The sequence below is a fragment of the Corvus cornix genome, chromosome 4, assembly GCF_000738735.6.
Source record: "Corvus cornix cornix isolate S_Up_H32 chromosome 4, ASM73873v5, whole genome shotgun sequence".
Lineage (NCBI taxonomy): Eukaryota > Metazoa > Chordata > Aves > Passeriformes > Corvidae > Corvus > Corvus cornix.
This window is the reverse complement of record NC_046334.1, coordinates 11,227,977-11,247,489: the sequence shown is the minus strand read 5'-3', so window position 1 is coordinate 11,247,489 and position 19,513 is coordinate 11,227,977. Positions and strand designations below refer to the sequence as shown.

General features: G+C 39.6%; 1 protein-coding gene and 1 long non-coding RNA gene across 2 annotated transcripts in view; both read left to right on the top strand.

Moving 5' to 3' along the window:
- The window catches only part of RNF150 (ring finger protein 150), a 116,055-nt gene that overhangs the window by 16,250 nt on the left and 80,292 nt on the right, over window positions 1-19,513 (top strand). The gene's annotated exons all lie outside the window — the stretch shown is intronic.
- Window positions 13,975-17,732, top strand: LOC109146320. Its single transcript, XR_002048281.2, has 2 exons — window positions 13,975-16,001; window positions 16,094-17,732. It is a non-coding gene; the product is annotated as an uncharacterized LOC109146320 (long non-coding RNA).

Here is a 19,513-nt window from a genome sequence, read left to right as displayed (position 1 = left end):
TAAAATAGGTAGTCATTGTTATATTTATTATATAGGTAGAAGTTAATTTTCTTACATTTTGAAGAGCTTGAGAATAGTAGGTCATGTCTTCTGTGTATTTCTGACAGTGGGCTTCAAAACATTTTTTTCTGAAATCTACTGACAGCTAAAATTTGGTACCTACAAGGCTTATGGCTTTCGTATGAAGTGAAAGGAATTGGGTGGTGTGGTACTGTTAGAGCTGTGTTTGGAAGAGGCTGAGAAGCTTGGTGTGCAAGATGCACATCCCTGCTAGCTTGTCTCCAAGGGCAGGGAGAGAGGGTGCTGCCTGACAAAAGTCATAGTAAAGATAAAATCTCCTGAATCTCAAGCAGGTACTGGCTGGAAGCACTGCAAAAATACCTGCTCTAAATTTGGAGAGAGAGAACAGTATGGTTTTCACACCTTTCTTCACTAACTGGTATACTAAGAAGGAATGGCAATGATGACAGCCTCATCACGAGGGGACTGCTTCCGTGCTGGTTGTTAGGAGAGTGCTCAAAATTAGCATTCACAGTCTCCAGTGAAGGAGTGGAATCTGCGTTTTATGCCATCCATCTATATACCAAATAAATGTGGACAGTTGTCATAGAAATAGTTACAGAGACAACGTCTCTCCACAATGAGCCTAGCAGAGGTCATTTCTAAACTGTTTCCTGTCTGACCAAGTTGAGATGGCATTCAATATGGGCTGAATTTGTTCCAGACAGAGGATTAGTTATTAGATCTTCAAATACATGGCTGGTTGGTAATCTTTTTTTTTTCTTTTTTTCCTTAAGTTTTCTGGAAATACCATTCAGCTGAAGACACCACGATGTAGGCAATACCACATGGTGATTTCAGTGCCTTCATCCTGGCACACATACTGTGTTTTGAGTGATGCCGATCTGTTTTGAGAGCTTGTGGGATTTTCAAAACCACTGCTATGTTAATCTCATTTGGGTTCTCTAACATGCTTCAGATCACCCTCTCTTTTTCAGGGTCTGATTACAAGATACTGAAGGATGTTTTGTACTGAAAATGAGTTGTTTTCAGTTTTCACTACACCTTCATTTTGGAAATCTGTAACTGTTTAACCTCTCTGTAAGTCTTCAGCATGCCATATTACAGTGAAATTCTCTGCTAATCAAGGTGGTTGCTAATGAGAGACTCTCGCTCTGTAGAGGCACTGCTGTATCCTAAAGACATCTTGCCTTTTGATCTTCTTGATCCAGATTAATTGTAGGAGGCTGAATTCAGACAGAAATACCAAATGCACAGCAATGCTTAACAGAAATGTTACAATTACATAAAACTATGAGAAATCAAAGGAGGGTTTCAGATAGGTGATTGAGCATGGAAATAACAGGGTAGCTGAAGTTCATTATTTCAGCTTGTAGTTCTGATCTGCTCATATGTAGACACTGAGTCATCCAAGACAGAAAAGTAAATGAGGAGAGAGAACATAAGCCGTCATACAAGAACCAAGGTAAATAGAATTACCTGCCTTTTATGTCCTCTCACATATGGGCTGAATTCATCTCTGATGCAATCCAAACACAGAAATACATGAGCAGCACTAATATTACCAGCAGAGAAAAATTTTCAATAGTTATGACTAGCATTCCTCCCTGGGAGCCAGCATGTGTTTTGTTTGTTGTTGGGCTTTATTGGGTGTTTTTGGTTTGGTGGGTTTTTTTGTTGGGTTTGGTGGTTTTGGTTTTTCAGTTGGTTTGGTTCGGTTTGTTTTTTTAACATGAGAGGAAACAGGCATGTGAAATAGCATGTAAGTATCTGAAACTGCATGATGCAACATCTGATACATCAGGGAATAACTAGAAGCTACCATTGAAGATTGGCTTAAAACAAACCTTGCTTTGGAATCAACTGTGCAACTTAAAAATATGCCTTGATATCTTCAGCTCTGTCTTGTATACTAAAACTTGGTAAATTTGGGGCAAGATGTAGTTTCTGAACATCTTAGATCTGAAATGTTTCATATTAAATTCTTGTTTCAAGTCATTTAAAGAGTTAGGAAATTCATATTCAAACTCTGAACCTTCTGGCTCTGGTATATGTTCAGATAATGAGATTTCAGTAGGGAAATACAGCCTTTGCCTTATCTATTGCAGATAGATCCAGCATGGAAAACTCTTATAATCAGTAGGTACTGTAAAAAGATCTGCATGGGTATTCATTTGAGCATTAAAAAGCAAGAATCTATTAGCAATGGACTATGGTATCAGCATTAGGTTAAGTGCTTTTGTTTTCATCATCCTCAAAGCATGCCTAAATCTCGGAGAGAAATGAGGAAAACGATATAATCAGCCATAAAATCAGTAACAGCTGTACAAAATGTAGTGTGGGCAAAAATGTACTCTTTGGTGAAGCCTGAAAATACTGACAGGTAACTCTGACAAAAGCTTTGTTGTAGAAATGTGAGCACGTGCAACACACGCTGAAGAGATTGTTTCAGCAGAGTATCATGAATTTGCCTGAGAAGTATGTGCTAAGAGGAATGTATTTCTGACTGAAGAGGAATTTATTTCTGAATTTATTTCTACATTGCCATGTTCTTGTAAAAGTACAGAGGAAGGACTCTGCCTGTTTAAAGCAGATTTGGACTCATTGATGCATATGACTCCCATGCAGGCATCTAAATACCTTTACTTAGGGGTAGATAGCATGAATCCTTTGCCTGTGGGTACAGATGTTTGTCTGTGTGTCCTTATTCACATACATGTATCTAAAAAAATGGTAACTTCCTTCAGGGAGATCAGCTACAGCAGGTAACCCACACCTGGTATTGAACTCACAGAAGAGCCAAGGGTGTAGAGATCCCATGTCATTATTTGGCCAATGAATGATCTACATAGACATAAACAGCCCTATTTTTGAGTGCACATGGCATGGTGGTAGTACTTTTGCTGGTTTGCTTTGGGGTTCATTTCAGTTGCAGTTCTGGAGGACGTGAAAAAAAAAAAAGAAAGAAAAAGAGCTTTTAAAAATGTCTAGAGAGTTCTAAGAAACCCCTCTTCTGTGCAATTCTCTGATTTGGGGGGACTCAGGAGAGAGGGAGGAAAAAAATTGTGTCTCAGCCAACTCGAGTCCTTAACCTTTCAGGTATTATAATGCAAATAAAATGCGTTGTCCTGAAATGTAAATAAAATATTTGATACAGACAAGTCATAATGCAATCCTGCAGCTTGTATATGCACAGGTGTAACAGATTGGGGACAGGAACTTGTCTTCTACTCATTAGCTTTTCAGAATACTAAAAGCAAGAGATTCCATCTGGAGAAGAGTTTCTAAGTTTCTGAGAAGAAAAATGAAATAAATGTTGTTCCCATTTTGTTCCAACTGCTTGAATAGAAATGAGTCAGAGAGCAATCTCTGTTCTTCTTTGTCTGGACATGTGTACTCCCTAGTAAACTCAGATATGAAATTTAAAAATTCTGTTAGACGTGTTTAGATCCTTAGCTAAAATCCTCATCTAAAAGGACAAGGTTCCTTGTAGGAAAACAAGAGAGTAGTTTTACAGTTGTAGGCCGTCATGCTGAAAATACTTACGCGGGCAAGTACCATGGATGTAATGAATTTGCTTGATCTATTTATAGCTTTACTCAGTGTATGTTTTTACCCAGGTGGTGCTCCTTAAATTTCACTGGACTGTGTGTTTGAGCAGCAGTTCACACTAAAGATCACAGTGCAGGACAAGAGTCCAGGTAACAAACAAATATACTTAATTAAGTAGACATTTCACAATTAATACAATACTTACGACCTTTTTATGGTGTCTCTCTGCAAGAAGGATTTGTAACTTTCAAAATTGCTAGTAATAGCTATTTTGTTTTTGTTTTGAATAGTTTTCTTTACAAGGATAAATAAATAACATTCAATTTTGAGAATGGAGAAACATGCAAAAAGGGTGGAGTAGCCAAACCTTACCGTGTGCCAGGAGTGAATTCCAACCTTCCAGCGTCTTCTTCACTCTGTAGGAATAGATCCTTCCCATCCCTACAGCACGTTGCTCCTCCAGGCTTCCTATTTGCTAGTTTTGGTTCCATATGTTTACTCATTTCATATGCTTGAACTCCCACCAAGACTGGTTTGGTTTGGTTTTCTTTTCTAATAAGACTGAAATTTTCCTCCATTTTCAACTGAAGTCCATTTGTATTCACTTCTTTCATGAGCTATTCTTGTAATTTAATATTTTAAATGTTATCATTTTCATATACATTCTGAAATTCTGCTTTAATCTACCAATTCATAGTTTTGTAAATCTCAAAAAAAAAAAAGGAAAACATACCTCTGAAGGGGGAGAATAATCCAGGCAATTACATTAAACATGCTTATATCAAACTGTAGTTGGACCAAATGTTGTTCCCTGTGCCCCTTCCCTCCTAGTGAAATAATAGATTTCATGTTAAATACAATATTTTAATAAAACTTTTTTTTTTTTTTTACATCCCCAGCCACTGAATGGTGTTTCACCTGCTGATATCCTGATACTTGTGCAATTTATCTGGTACACATGAACTCACCTAGGATGGCTAATTTTAAGGCCGGCTGGGACAGAGATCATGACTGAGTGTGAGGATGCCTCCAGGTCTCTTTGGGAGGGTTATAAATGAAAGCTCAATAAGTCCAGGTTAAAAGTACAGGGGTTTTTTGGTTTGGTTTGGTTTTGTTTTCCTCTGCAGCAAGTGTTAGGAAGCTGGCTTCCCATGTGCAGTTTGTTACTTTAAAAGCATTTGAAAATACAAATGCAATGATTTAATTGGGCTCAATGATTACAAAGTATTTTCTGTGACTTGTAACAGGTTCAATTACTAGATTGGGATCACATCAAAGGAACTGCAGGATTATTAGCGTTACGAATCTGCTTCCTGATCAGAACTACTCAGCCCATTGAGTTTAAGGAGGGGAGATTAATATATTTCTGTAATGTGAATGAAACCACCTCAGGTGCCTCTCGTGCACTTCATAAAACTTCCCTCTATAAGGAGCCAGGTGCTGTGAGGTGCTGATTGTCAGTTTTAAGCTAATGGTTCTAACTTTGGAGGCTCTACAGAGAAGCAGTGAAGATGGTAATAGTGCCCCATTCTCTCTTGTTCTCTTCCTTCCTTGTCTTTCTTCAAGCTACTTGTTTCCCACTCCCATCTTGCTGTTTTCTTCCCTTTTAGCTCTTCCAAAATGAGTTGGGCTTCAAAAAGACTCTTTTAAAATTAAAAAAGAAACTAGTCTTGTTTGTTTTCTAGACCCTATCAGACCTGATACACCTTGCAGTTCAATAGTTCCATGCTGGCCTAGCTGAAGGCTTGATGAGTGGCAGTGCTGTGGCAGAAATGGCATCCCTTGGTGAGGAGGGCCAAAACTCTGTAAAATGGCCTTGTTCCCGAAAAAAAGCGGAGGGTGGAACTGCATATGGATTAAGTCTTATGTTGAGCATCAAGTGCAGCTGTTTTTATTACACCATCTGCAAAATAGAGCAAGCAGTGTGCAGGCAAAGCTCAAAAGCCCCTTAGCAGCTTCCTAATCTGAGGTCAGATGAGAAAGGATTCCCATTCCTGGGTTCAACTTCCAGTTTAGAGGAAGGGCCTGTACCTAAATCCTCTGTACACTGAAATGTTGTTTGAAATGGTTTGGGCTAAAGAAAACCATCTGATGTCTTTGTTAGAGGACCAAGGGCCTGGAATTAATGTAAATAACTTACATGTGGGAGCGGGATTGTCATTGTAATGTGTGTGCCCCAGCTTTCCAGCCTCAGACTGTTGACACAGTCCTTTCCTGCCATACATCCTTAGGCTGTTTATACTGGTTTTTTACAGCACTTCTGTCACATCAGCTGCAGCTTCCCACTCTCCAGGTCTTGGCATGCCCTGTGGATTGGCTGGCCCAATGATATTCCCTGTTCCCACAGAGCCATTTCTTCCTGTAGAATAGCTATCATATCCTTGATGACTTCCTGTCCTGTTAGCAGTTCACCCTCACTTTGTCTCTTTCCTCTCTCTTCTGACTGTGATTTCAAGTCATGTCACAGCCACACTGTTCCAGGGCATGCATTTTCTCTTTCTTAGCTATGTGCTTGCCTGATCATGTTTAATTAGTGGTTTTCCTAAGGGTGCTCTCTGGTCTTCTTGCACAGTTTCATTAGCTGCATCTTCTTGAAACTGCTGTAATATTCTGACATGTGGTGGAACTAAATGTAGAATGTCCGTCTCTCTATCCAAAATGTTTTAAGGGGCAGGGGAGGATTCTCAAAGAAAGACAGCTGAGGTCAGGGAAGAACAGTTACTTACACTGGAAAATCTGTGAACACATGTTGGGTAAATCTGCCTGTGGCTTCTTTGTGGTGGTGAGGATGTTCATAATTCTCAGGAGCACATACAAAGTTCATGCTCATTCTTCATGCGACAGCTGCATGACTGGTCATCTCCTGTCAGATGTGAAGGAGCTAGATGTGCAAGTCTTCTCAAGGAAGCTTTTCTCATCAAGGCTAGAAGCTGCATCTTTCTCTCTATGCATCTTCCTTCTGTACTTTATGACTTCAATGAAAAATCAGAAACAGGCTTTTTCGACATTTCTTTTGTGTACATAATTACCTACTTCACCATTGTAGCTTCAAAGAACCATTATGCTTTTCTGCTCCACCCTCCTATAGTCACAAGGCTTTCAGATCATCAGATGCTCTTCAGACCTAATCACAGAAACTGAACATTGCAAATCATGTCCAAATTGTGAAGAGCTTGAAACTCAAAGTCCAGGTTAGTACTAACCTGGAATTGTTAGCTTTCTCTTCTGCAAAGACCCAAGCAGGTATAGTTCAGTCTTTAAGATAAAGGTAGACCTTGTTTTATGGAGTTCTATCTGATAAGTCTAGTTTATGAGTACCCAACTGCACATCTCTCAATGGCAATGAATTATCTAATTAAGTTTCCATTTGTTTCACACTGTCTAGGCTGTGGACAGCATCTTCTTATCATTTTTCACATCTCTGTGTATTTTCTTGTACCTTAATGGAACTGATATTAAATCATTGCAAACAAATAGGAACTCAAACCTAAAGTAGTTACCCAACTTTGAATATGACTTCTTTGAATAAGACTTGGTGAATAAACCTGTCTGTGTTAGGATTCTGGACATTTTTAATCCTGTGTTGTCTCCCTGTCACAGTTGTATTGTAATTCATTAATAGCTAATTATTTGTAGCAGACTTGGCAAAGGTGAAGATTGTAGCAGTTGGGAGATAAAATGAGAAGGTATTCACTGATTGCAGTAAGAATGGGAAAGCATTTTTCTCAGCAAATGAAAAGGTTTTTATTCTATTTTGTAGACGGGAGATGGAATATGCTAAAAATGGAACTTAATATGCTTCCACATCTCATTTGAATAGTCATCAAGCAAAACAGAAGATCTGTGTGGCATCAGAGTACTTGGTCTTAGTATTGCATAAACATGGATTGTTATTTCTTTGGCTGTTTGGGTCTCTCACAGAATCCAGTACATATTTCAGATTTAAAATATGTGCTCATATTGCATTTAAGAAGGGACCTTTTTGTACTCAGAAAACTTACACAAAGGTCTGTAATGGACAATGGAGAACAGCAGACATCTTCATTAAATATTGCTTTTAATACATCAGATGTTACAGAGTGGGATGAGATGCCTTTTAGGTCAGTGAAGATGGATGAGGAGTTAAAAAGCTGGTAATACAGTCTCTAATATCAGTATAGGCTTATTGTGAGGCTCTCCATCACCAGCTGGAAAGCAGTGTTAGTAAAAAAAAAGGCATAGTGTACAGCTCAGGTATCTACTTGTCAGAGAACAATTTATGGCTCAGTTTATGACAGTTGTTTATTTTGTTTGTTTAAACTTAATGAGGAGTGCAGTTTACTGTCCAATACACATACCTTGGCTTGGGATGGCTCCCTCTGGAACGGGATTGAAATGGTCCTGCCTCAAGTCAAAGACAACTTGTTTCTAAGGCTGGGCATAAGACAAGTCAAGCTGGTCACTGATCAAGTGCACTACTGTGTGAGGGCCTTTGACAAGAAGCCTTCAGAAGGAGGCTAATAACAAGTTTCCAGGTTTCCTCATTGTGTAGCACATTGTCTCAGAATTACATGTGCTGTGCCATCATTTCACACAGTTTCATTGACTCATCAGAGGCTGGTTGCCAACACTGTGCTTCGTCTGTTAATGCCAGGAGAACAATCTCTTGGAAAGGCAGGCGTGCATGTTCTGGAGCTATTCAGAGCTCCGAACAGGATGAGTGCTGCAGAAGAGGAAATAGAAATGACAAAAAGCTACAGATGTTTGGAAAGCCAGAAGACTAGTGCAGGAGCTGCAAAAGAAAGAACACATAACAGGAAAAAGAAGTGGATGAGAAATACAGGAGTGTGAGATGTGGGAGAAAACGTTATGAAGGGAAAAAACTTGCAATATTTGTCAATACAGGAATCATCACCAGACCATGAGTAGATTATGGTATTTCTTGAGGTCTTTTCTGTTTCACCACGATTTAATTATTTGATTTTATTTGATAGGGTAATTTTACTTCTGTTCATTCTTATTTTCCCACTGAATGCTTGTGATCTAGCAAAAATATCATAGGTTTATAGCCTCATATAGGTCTATCTCACTGTAATGTTTGATAATGTTCAGTAGAAAAGGAAAGCTGATGGTCTAGAGTAGCTGAAATATAATTTGTGGTAAGTATTTGCTACAAGTATTTTGAGTGGTATTTTTATCAATATTTTTAAAAGAAGTACCTGTTCATTCCTTAGACCTGTGTAATGAAGTTCTGCTCTGTGGGTACAGATGTTAACATTGTATAATCAATACGCAGTGACAAATCAGGGCCAAGCTTCCTCCCACAAGCCAAGGAGCGCTTAGCTAGAAAAGAGAGGTGTGCTTTTAACACAAGTAATGCAACTCTGCGTTGTGGATCCTGTCTATGGTGTTTTTCCTTCTGCATTGTCAGTTCTCTCCATGCCGCAGGAGAATCTTGTCTAGCTCCCACTGAAGTCTTCACTGAGGACTGTGGTGCAGTCAGGTCCTCACAAAAAAACCTTTGGAAGGCAGGCATTGTCCTCAATGAGGGAAAAAATGGTTCAAGTTGCATTTCCATGAAGTGAAAGCAGAATCCTAAATAGCAGCTTCTCTATGTAAAATACCAGAGTAGGGCAATGTCAAACTCCTCATTTTCTGCAGTGCTTGTAAATACAACATCATGCACTTGTTAGTAAGATGAAAATGAGATTGAATTTCCCTGTGAAATACAAAATGAAGGTAATAACACAATAGCGCAGAGGTGGAGGGCTCTGAGATGTGTTCTAATGTTACAGCTGTCAGCATCTCTGTACATGCAGATGTCATACTGTCAGAATTTAACAGGGTGAAATAGGTTTTCATTTTAGATGAACAAGAACTCCAATTATAACCTCTTACAATTCCAATTAGTGTACTCTGGGTGAGTGTGTTTAACATCAATTCAGCCTGTGGCACAAAACTCCTTTGCACGTTGCCTGGAATGACAGTGTTAGTTGCAACACTGTGCTATCTGTGCAATAGGGTGGACAAGAGACTTCCATAAATCCCCCTGTATTTGGTTTTTGTAACTTTTTAAAATGTGTCTTTTAAGCTTCAAGTTGTCACTGTCAGTCCAGAACTCAATTTCTCTTGATGATGGGTGAAGGTCCCACCTGGCTAATTTAGAGCTCTATGATTGTTTAGAAATGATGGTTTATGATTAGCTAAAGAAAAATAGTCTTGTTCCATGTATTAACTTTTCTGAAATACATGAGATCAGAGTAGTGAGTATCATGGAAGAATTGTGGTAGCTCTAATTGTAGGAATAAAATTTCAGTTGGCATTTTTCTTGTGTTTCTGAAGGCAATTATTTGCTGAAAAAATTATGTAGCTGGTGGCAAAGTCAGTAAACTTTTCTACATTGTATATGTGACCCTGAAAAAGTCTGTTTTGCAAATAGGTCCTCACAAGAGAATGTTCATGCACTGAAGTTTAAAAAAACGCTGCCAGGTCTTATGTATCTGTTTTAGTATTGAGATAAAAACACAATCAAAATATTTTAAACAATATAGTTTCTAAAAAGAAAGTATTTCCATTATAATTCCCTGTTGTAATAATTTGGAATCACAATTGAATTCCATTATCTTTTTATATTTATGACCTCATGCAACTTCCTGTATTATTGTGCAAAAACTTTGCTTTTTTAGCCAGATGTGCTAATTTGTTACATTCAAATCTATGCAATTTAAAGATACAAAGTTTTTATCTTGAAATCTGTGCATTTGAATATATTTTCTATCCCCATTTGATCATAGTCCTGAGCTTTACAAACTGTGGCTCAGTCCCAGGAACACACTGGTGCCTGGAGTGCAGGGTTCGCTGTCAGATAGGCAGAGGAAGTATTTAATTTGCTTTTCAGAGGAAATCTCTGTTGTGTGAAGCTGCTTTGCTGCAATATCTTTTATTAATGACATCTTCCCTGTATACAGTCAAATTAAGTCATGCCTATTGTGGTTTTCTGCAAGGATCTGGAAAGCTAACACAGAGGTATTAATTGTCTGTTAGTACTAAGCTCACTTGTGGCTGCCTGTGTGCTTAAGTCCATGTCTGTTATAGTGGTAGTGAGCAGTTGTCCTTTGAAGCCTCATGTAAAGATGAAAGAATACTGAAGGTGCACCAAGACTTAACAGCTAGAGCAGTGCTCACCTCATTCTTTGGCTTATTTGCTAAATGTGACATCACAGAATTTTTCTTACAGATTAAGAATATTTGATATGCAAGTTATTGAAAAGAACTAGTTAAAGCTTCATCTGTCTCTCCTCTCTGAAAGCGCCTTGCAGAATAAAGCTGTCTGTAAAAAAAAGTCAGTCACTGCAGTTGGAAATGTTAGTATTAGCATTAGGATATATTTCTGTTGTAATAACCAAAAAAAGCAATTTATTTTGCAATCTCATCTGCCTACTATGGCATATACATTTCTATAGCCTTGCAGTCTTTTGTTCATGCAAGTGTATGGTTTGCCAAGCATTTTCTATTAAAAAAAATTTTAAATATGTGTAGATTAAATCAACACAGTTTATTGCATATATCTCCATCTTCTGATCTACTTTTTGAAAAATACATGAGATGTAATACCTACAAAATAATACATAGCTCTAATAGATTAAAGTATGTAAGAGTATTATTTATGAGACATTTCGTCAAATCCAGACCTGAAAAAATAATCCATATCTGGGCTCTGTGATAAAAATAACAGTCGGATATATTTTGATCATGAACTAAAATGAAATTCAGCTGTCTGACAGCACTGTTGATCTTTTCCTGTGTGCCATTTAATCTGGTAATGAAAGATGCGCTATCTCCCTCCCCCATATGTTTAACTGGAACAATTTTTTCAGGTGCTAAGCACCTGTGGCTCCAAATCAAACTAAGTGCTTTGTGTAGCATAAATTGAGAATTCTGTTTCAACACAAAATGCTCTTCAACAGGTCCTTTTTATTGCTGAGATGACTGTCTGCCCTTGTAAGCTCTTGACAGTGCTATTTTGGGATGGTTTCACTAGTGAGCTCTGGAATGATCAGAACACAACAGCAGCAAAAAATCTGATGCAAAACAAGTGCACTTAACTCTAGCTCTGACATTCTGGTAGATGATTCAAAATCGTATTATATTTGCTTCAGGGGAAAAACCTTTAGAGAAAATAATGTGAATGAGCAGTGGAAGTGGCATTTAAGGCACGCTTGCGGAGTTTAATTCCAGATTAAGCTTCGCTGTCTGAATGCCAGTGCACTCACTCCCTTGCCATAAAAAGATCCTGTCTATCTCTTCACTTTAGTTGATTGCTAGAATGTAGAGAAAATGCTCACTGATGGAGTGAGATACAAAATTCAGTGCTTCAGATTAGTGCAGTCAGAATTTGAAGTGCATGGTGACTTCTGTCTCTGAGAAATGGTCCTTTCGGGCATTTAAAACAGAGCTTGGGGCGGAGAAACTGCTTTTTCATTTTGTTTACTTAATGACAAATAGTATTTTATTGATAGAGAAATATATTTGAGAGCAGGATATGTTTTTCACAAAACGAGTTTTTGCCGTGTCCCATAGTAATCAGTGCTTGGCTTGACTGTGTTGTCTCTCTAAAATTACTGGGAAAAATGCAAGTGAAGTTGAGGGCAGAACCTGCTGAAGATTTACAATCCTTCTTACACCCCCAACTGGGGCTCTCAAGAAATGAATATACTAGAAGAATTTGAACAAAAAATAGTAAAGAAAGAGCCAGTCAAATGTAGAATGTGTCACAGAAAGTTACTGGCGATGTCTTTTAAGAATAGCTGAAATAACAGTGAGTTATGTTCAGCACAGAGAGCTTCAGGAGGAAAAAAAAACCTCCCAAAGCTGTATCATATACTTAATGACATAAATTTGTGTTTTCTAGTTATACTGTAGGTTCTTGTAAGTGCTGTTCCTCACCAAAACCCATGGAAGCAAGAATTTATTCTTGAATCTCCTAGAGAATGGGGATAGTTTGACAGGGCATACTGTTCCCAATGCAGTGCTCCTTGGTTATCCCTTAGAAGGGGAAGTAAGATGCATGCAGCACACATTATCACCACAGGTGACGGAATGGTACATTTTGGGGGCTGAACCTGCTTATGCTAATAATAAGTGTTATTTTTGTTCAGTGCTGAACTGAATCATCATGAACACCCTCTTTGCTGAACTGCTCTGTCCTATGGAACTGCAGTCAAGTAATGAGGTGTTTGAATTACCTTGGTTTTGGTGTGGCCAAGTTCAGCTAAAAGTTTGGTAGTTCTCTCTGTTTGTTCAATGCTGGTTTAAAAGAAAAAAATAAATGCAACAAACTTTACACTTTAATGACACGTCCTTTTGCATAGGTGGCAATCTTTATTTGCTTACTTTAACCTTGTTGTAAATTTGTTTCATTGCATATCACTGCTGCAGATTGTGTCCCTTTTGGTGACAAGATTTACTTCATTATGCAAACTCCAATTTGATATGAAAAGTTGCAAATAGTTAATGGCTATGGCCTTCAGGGATTTAACTTTGGTCTTTTTTGAGGAATGCTAAGCACCTGCAACTCTTCCATTAGCAGTAACAGTGGCTACTCAGGACCTCTGAAAGGCACATCAAAAATCTGTCTGTTTGAGAATAGCCCTGATCCTCAGAAGCCCATATCTTGGCGTATTTCAGAGCTATTAAGAAAGGTTATCTCTGGCCAAATTAAGTGTATAATTTAGGCCATAGTTTTGAGTGTTTCAACAGTCAGAATGATTTTGACCCTGAAATATGCTATAGCATATTCCCAGGCTGCCTTCTCCTGGAAAGCATCACATGAAGTTTATTAAAATCAAACCTTGAGCAACAAAAGCATTTTAAATTTGAAGTTTTTCTAGCAGGTCCTTTGTGCTGTTTGGGTTGAACGTCACCTTTTCCCCATCCCTGTTCGTGTTTTTCCTTAGCACTACTTACCTACTATACTATAACACTACTATAGTGATGTACTCACTGATTCAGGCCTATTAAGCAGGTTATTACAGCAATGGAATCATTTTCACTTGAACCTACTGTCTTGGTTTGAAAGACAGGTGCCTGCCAAGGAAGGCGGGAACTTCCTTTGAAATGGAAAATATGACCCTCTCCCCTAAAAATTATTATAACTTTGAAATTACAGAGCTTTCAGGCAAAGATATGGGAAAAGGAATAACAGTTCTTTACTAAAATATACATACTTACATACATACATATACATATACATACATACATATATATATATATAAAACAAGGCAAACAAAAACAACAACAGCAGCAGCAGCAAGCAGAACCAGAAGCCAGTGCCAGCCTCTCTCGGCCGCGGGCCCTTTCCCCTTGGGTGCAGTTCCGCTCACAGCCGGCAGGGGCGCTGGTGGCTCCCGGCCGGGCAGGGCAGCTGCGATGATTCCCCCGCGCCTGCAGGGGGCGCTGTGGTGCGAGTTTCGGCCGTCTCTCTCCACATGGCAATGGCAGCTCTGCCACTGGGAGGGGAGAGACAGAGAGAGAGAGAAGGGGCTTTCCTTTGCAAACCCACAGGAAGCAGCCAGTCTCAGTGCCCCTCTGGGTCATGAAGTGGACTGTAGCAGGAACTTTGGAGCAGCAGGCTGGAATGGCAGAGGCAAGAACAGCCAGGGTGGCAAACACAGTGTAGGGAAAACACCAAAGCCGTGTCAGGAGCCACGGGGGTCGGGGGGACATGGGATGTCAGGTTAAAGTGTAGCAAAATGCCCGAAGCAGCAGCAGAAACAGCGGGGCTGGGCAGCAGCAGCCGGGCTCCTGCAAGCGACCAGGAGACATTCCCTCTGCAGGGGGTCGGGGTCCTGGATTTTCCCCTGAGGCACCCAAGCAGATGGTGAGGGTCCTTCCCAGTGAGGTCAGGTGTTGAAAAGGTCCCAGTACAATGGCTGTTCTTACGAGCAAACAGCCTTTCCCAAGAGAAAGCCTCCCATCTAAGAGACTGCAGCCAGGTGCACCACCTCCCCCCATCTTGGCCACATCATTTGTCTCTCTTAAATATTCGTTGTTCCGGTCTCTTAGGCAACAAATGGGAGAAAAATTCTCTAAGAGAAAGAAAATTAAAAAAAGGAACAAATCCTAACCTCCAACACCTACTCAGAGGTGAATGCAGATACCTATAAATAAGCAAAACTCACTTTCTTCCTCTGTCATTGCAGAAGCGTCTAAAAAAATATATCAACAAGAGTTGATGATAGCAGATAAACGATGGTTATGTTTACTTAAGTTTAAAAAAAAAAAAAAAAAGAGAGTGCAGTTAACAGTAGACCAGAATGGGGATAGAAAGCTGGAAAATGAACTTGACTAGGTGCATGTCATTATTGGAAAAGTTTCTGTAATCACCAAGTCATGGATTGTTTGAGTCCTTGCGTTGTCCCTTCTCTTTAATATTGACCAAATATGCTTTAGCAGGTCCATGGAATGTGCAGTGCCTATTCTGTCTGTGAGAGCCGTTATTTAAGATGCAGCAAGGCTTGTTTGTATGGAGGCCTGGGTACCAAGAGCACTTGTCAGATCATAGCAGTTGTAATGAATTGACCTGCATTCCCTTCCCAGTGGAGCGAATACCAAGAGCTTCCCAATACTTACTGATCTCTTTTTGGAGAGTTTCCAGTGGAATAACTTCGTTCCATTTTCAGAGTACTTTCTGTTGCATACTGAGGATTTGAGTAACATGTAAAGTGCCTGAGTTATCGCAAGCCCCCAGAGGGATAAACTTAAGACTGAGCTTCCTCGTGAGATATACTTCGTAATATTAAGGATGAATATGGAAAAGATTATCAGCAGGACCAGACACAGATGAGATGAGAACTTGGACAAGAGATGTATTGATGGTCAGGAATAATTGGTTTTGGTGTATTAATAATCTGGTTTTGTAACACCCTTTAAACATTATTAAACTGGATATATAGAAGTAAATGATCTAGCGTGTTCCATATAAACATGGAAGGCATGCTGTCAGGTTTTAACTGGTGGGTAATTTGTCTGATTGCAGTGTTGGATCCTCAATATGCTCAATGGATTAATTTTGCACTTTGATAATTTCTCTGAAGAGTTTCAGTAGTGCAGCAGCAACCTGTAATCAGAAGCTCACGAAGCAACAAAAATCAAGGAGATTGTTCTCAGGATAGCCAGTATTCCTTACTTGGAGTTGTACTCCACACGCTCCCCAGCTGCAAGTAGGGAGTGTACAGTTGCCAGTGGTGATAACTGGGTGGAAAATCAGACACATACTTTTATTTATTAACACTCAAGTTTAAAAAAAAAAAAAGTCACTCCATTATCTCTATTAGTGGGAAATGTGCTGCATGTGGATCCGTTGGAAGTCCTGAGTGCTGCATAGCTCATGGGAACTTAGTACTTCAGGAGGATGCGCAGAGAACAAGACATTTCAGGCTGTAGTTCTGGTAAGTACCCAGATTTTGAGTCCAAAAATACAATTTAGATTATGTTGGTGAAGTGGTATCTCTCATCCTGGACCTCTGTTTTCATGTCACAGCTCACAGACTTCCACAGAGCTTCTGGTGCAATCAGGAGGCTTTCCTGGCAGACTGTGATGTGCAACTGCGACAATAGACTCAGATACTGGCTGTGGTTTGTCTCTGTGTTTGTGCTGTTGGGAAATGTTTGAATTTCATTGTCTATTCAGCAGTTCAATAGTAGGGTTACTGGAATGTTTCAGTAGGTATCCTTTGACAATCTTTTTTTTGGGTTTTACTTTTCTACTGTTCTGAAAGTAGATAAAGTATTTCTAACCAAGTCTGAATTCTAAATTGTGATGAAGATGACTGTGGTCAAAAAAGATGTTGCATATTTCTTGGAAAGGCATTTACGTTGAGTGAGGGTTTAATCTGAGTTGATGGAATTAAAGAGAGATTATTTGGTACTGCTTAACAAGCAAAGATTGATTGGTCAGGTATAACAATACTCTTCCTTTCTCTGAAAGCCTGTTTCAGATTGAATTCCTATTTCAGTGTCAAAGATAACTTGATCAGCTTGTAGTGAGCTGTGGCTGAATTGTACATAGTGAGACAGAGATTTGTGTGATGGGAGCATCTGTATGTGTATGAGCAAGAGGGGAAGAAGGGAGGGATTTTAGCTTGTTTAGAAAATAAAATGCATCAGTAATCTAAATATGACAGTAGCATAAGCTGTGAGGACTGTCTTCCAGACAGCATGCCATGAGCCTGCTTTTTCTGCTGCTCTGCCAGCTGCACTCACATTTTTGCCTAACTTGCTGGTTCGTTTTCCTGGCGCTTAGATGAAATGACCACTGCCTCTGCCAGAAAAAAGCATCATGGGGAAACACTGCCTGAAAAACAGCAACTGAAAGAATGATCTGCTCAGATGCAGTGTAGTGGGAATGAAGGGGCAGAGAAGAAAGATGCCGGTTCATCACTGTTCCCTAAATCTGAACACCAGGGAGAGGCTTCGTGTCCTGTGCCTGGAGTCTTTGAGATGTGCATGTTCAGGAGTGATGTGTCAAAGCTAATGGAAGAAAAGGACTTGATGAGAAAAATCTGTGTGCAAAAGCTGGGTTTGTTTCATTTTTATTCCTTGTTAGGAGTGATCACCTTTCTGTTTTGCTTCCCTTCTTCAAAAGCTAAATGCAAAGGGAGTTACAGGACAGAATATGAATACTTAATCATTTCATGTATTTGTCACCACACTGCTTTGCATATGTGGTAGTTTTCTCTCTTCCTTGAATAGATGTTTCTCCTTTAAACACTCTGCAAGTGTTTCTTTTTGTGGGATTTGTTGTTTGTTGTTTATTTTAAATAACAAAAAGGTCAAGGGCAAGTGAGTGCAGGAGCTAACAAATGTAAAGCAAACAGCAATTATGAATAAGAAATGCATTGAAAAATAAGCAATATGTGTGCAGAAAATTTTTACATAAACTGAATATAAATGCAGTAGAAGCAGAAGAGGCTGAACTGGTGCCAGCAGGATAATTATATAATTGATGTGCTTGTCTATGAAACTGCTTTTTCTGTGCTTTGATATATAGCTTCACTAATGAGGTGAGTCTCAGTCCCAGAATTTGGTCTCTGTTCCTTGTGTAATATTGTTCACATATATAGCTCTATGAGGAGCATGCCTGCAGCCTTTTGGAAATAAAACACAGCCCTTCTAGGTAACACTCCTTGTGTCTGACTGGTTTCTGGGCCACGCTTTTTGCGTTCCCATCTAGGGGAACATGGTGGTGGGAGTTGGTACAAACGGAAGATTAGAGTCATGTAGTGCACACAACAATTCACCTCTCCCACAGCAGTCACATTTATTTAGATGTATTTTCCTGATTGCTTTTGTGACTGAGTTCTCATTGACCCTACCTTTGCTTATTAATCATACTCTTGTGCTTAAGCAGAAAGTGATCTGGTGGGCAGATTGATGTGCTGATGAATCCCGTGAAGGTCAGGAAAAAGGATGAGGCTGATGGGTGTGTGACTGGAAGAATCAGGTTGTCTTGCTGTTCACACCGAAGTACTGCTGTTTTGAAAAATAACTGAGTCTAAGCTGAATATTGCATTACCTGGGACCAGGGAGATGACTCGGGGTGAAAATTGATTTTACTGCTTTGTTTCATTTGAAGATTATCAGATTTTTTTTTCCTTGCTCTCTTTTAATTTTCTGTCTGAATTCTTCTCATGTCTTTGAGCTGTCCTTGTAACTTTGCTCCCTCCTCATGCGTCCACACACATATTGAGAAATCTCCAAGTTCCAGAGCTCCATGGTTTTCTTTTAGAGGGGCATAAAGATGAGAGATTCTGAGGCTTTCTGTCTCCTCCTTTGCCGCTATTTCCATCTTTCCATTTCTTGTCCCCTAAAAAGAATCCCACAGAGCAGTATTTCTTTTCTTGGAGTTGCTGCTTTTGCTGAAGACACTGGTGTTGCAGGAGCCTGCTGATGAGTGGCTGTCTCTGACCCCCATTCCACATCTCCACCACAGTCCCAGGGCTTAACACTGACGGGCACATTTTGATGAGTTTTTTTCTGTACTCCTTAAGAGAATAATAATTAATAGCAAGACTCCAACATACTGCTGTTTCCTTGCATTCTGTCTCTTTAATCCCTGTATATTTGTGTGGTAATACGTTCTCAAGTAGAAATGAGGAGGCTTCAAATCTGGAAATGCTGCGTTTTAATAGGTAAGTTTAGAATAATTAAAAGTGTTTTGCTATTGGTATGCTTTAGATAAAAGCATGAAGGAGACGAAAGATACAGACCAGAAGTTCCAGATGCATATCCCAGAGTTACACATGATTGTGCAATATGTACCCGCAAAAGAGATCCCAATGAGATGGGACAGCATCTGTTCACTGAACCAAAAGGATCCGCTCTTCTGCTCTGCCTCAGAGAGAATTTATGCATCAAAGCTGGCATTTAAACCTTTACTGGAGGTATGATTCCATAGCTTTGAAAAGGCACCTTGAAAAAACAGGTGACAAACCATTTAAAGGACATGATATTGCCAGAAAACATGTGATTTATGCACACAACCTCAAATGGGAAGCATGCCACCAGGGTATCATACGTGTCTGCTGTCCAGAGCAAAAAAAACCTGACTTTGGGAGCGGGATTCAGTCACTTAAACAGAGATTTCCAGTACCCTTGTAGGCATTGTAGCATACCCTGGGCTCCCAGAGGTCCTGCATTGTATCTGCAGGATACAACCTGAGCAGGTTCCTCACGTACTCTGAGGAGCAGAAAGTGGCACAGCACACCTCTCTTCAGGCCATTGAACTTGTTGGCAGGAGGAAGTGTCTTGGGAGACTATTGGAAAAAATGCCAGGAGCGTTAGACAGCAGAAGAACAGCCAGAGCACATGATAAGGGAGATGTGAATGAGGCATATAATGAGTGTAGGTCCTTTGAGCAGGCAGGTAATTAAAGAAACTTAAAATATAAGAGCCTGGTTT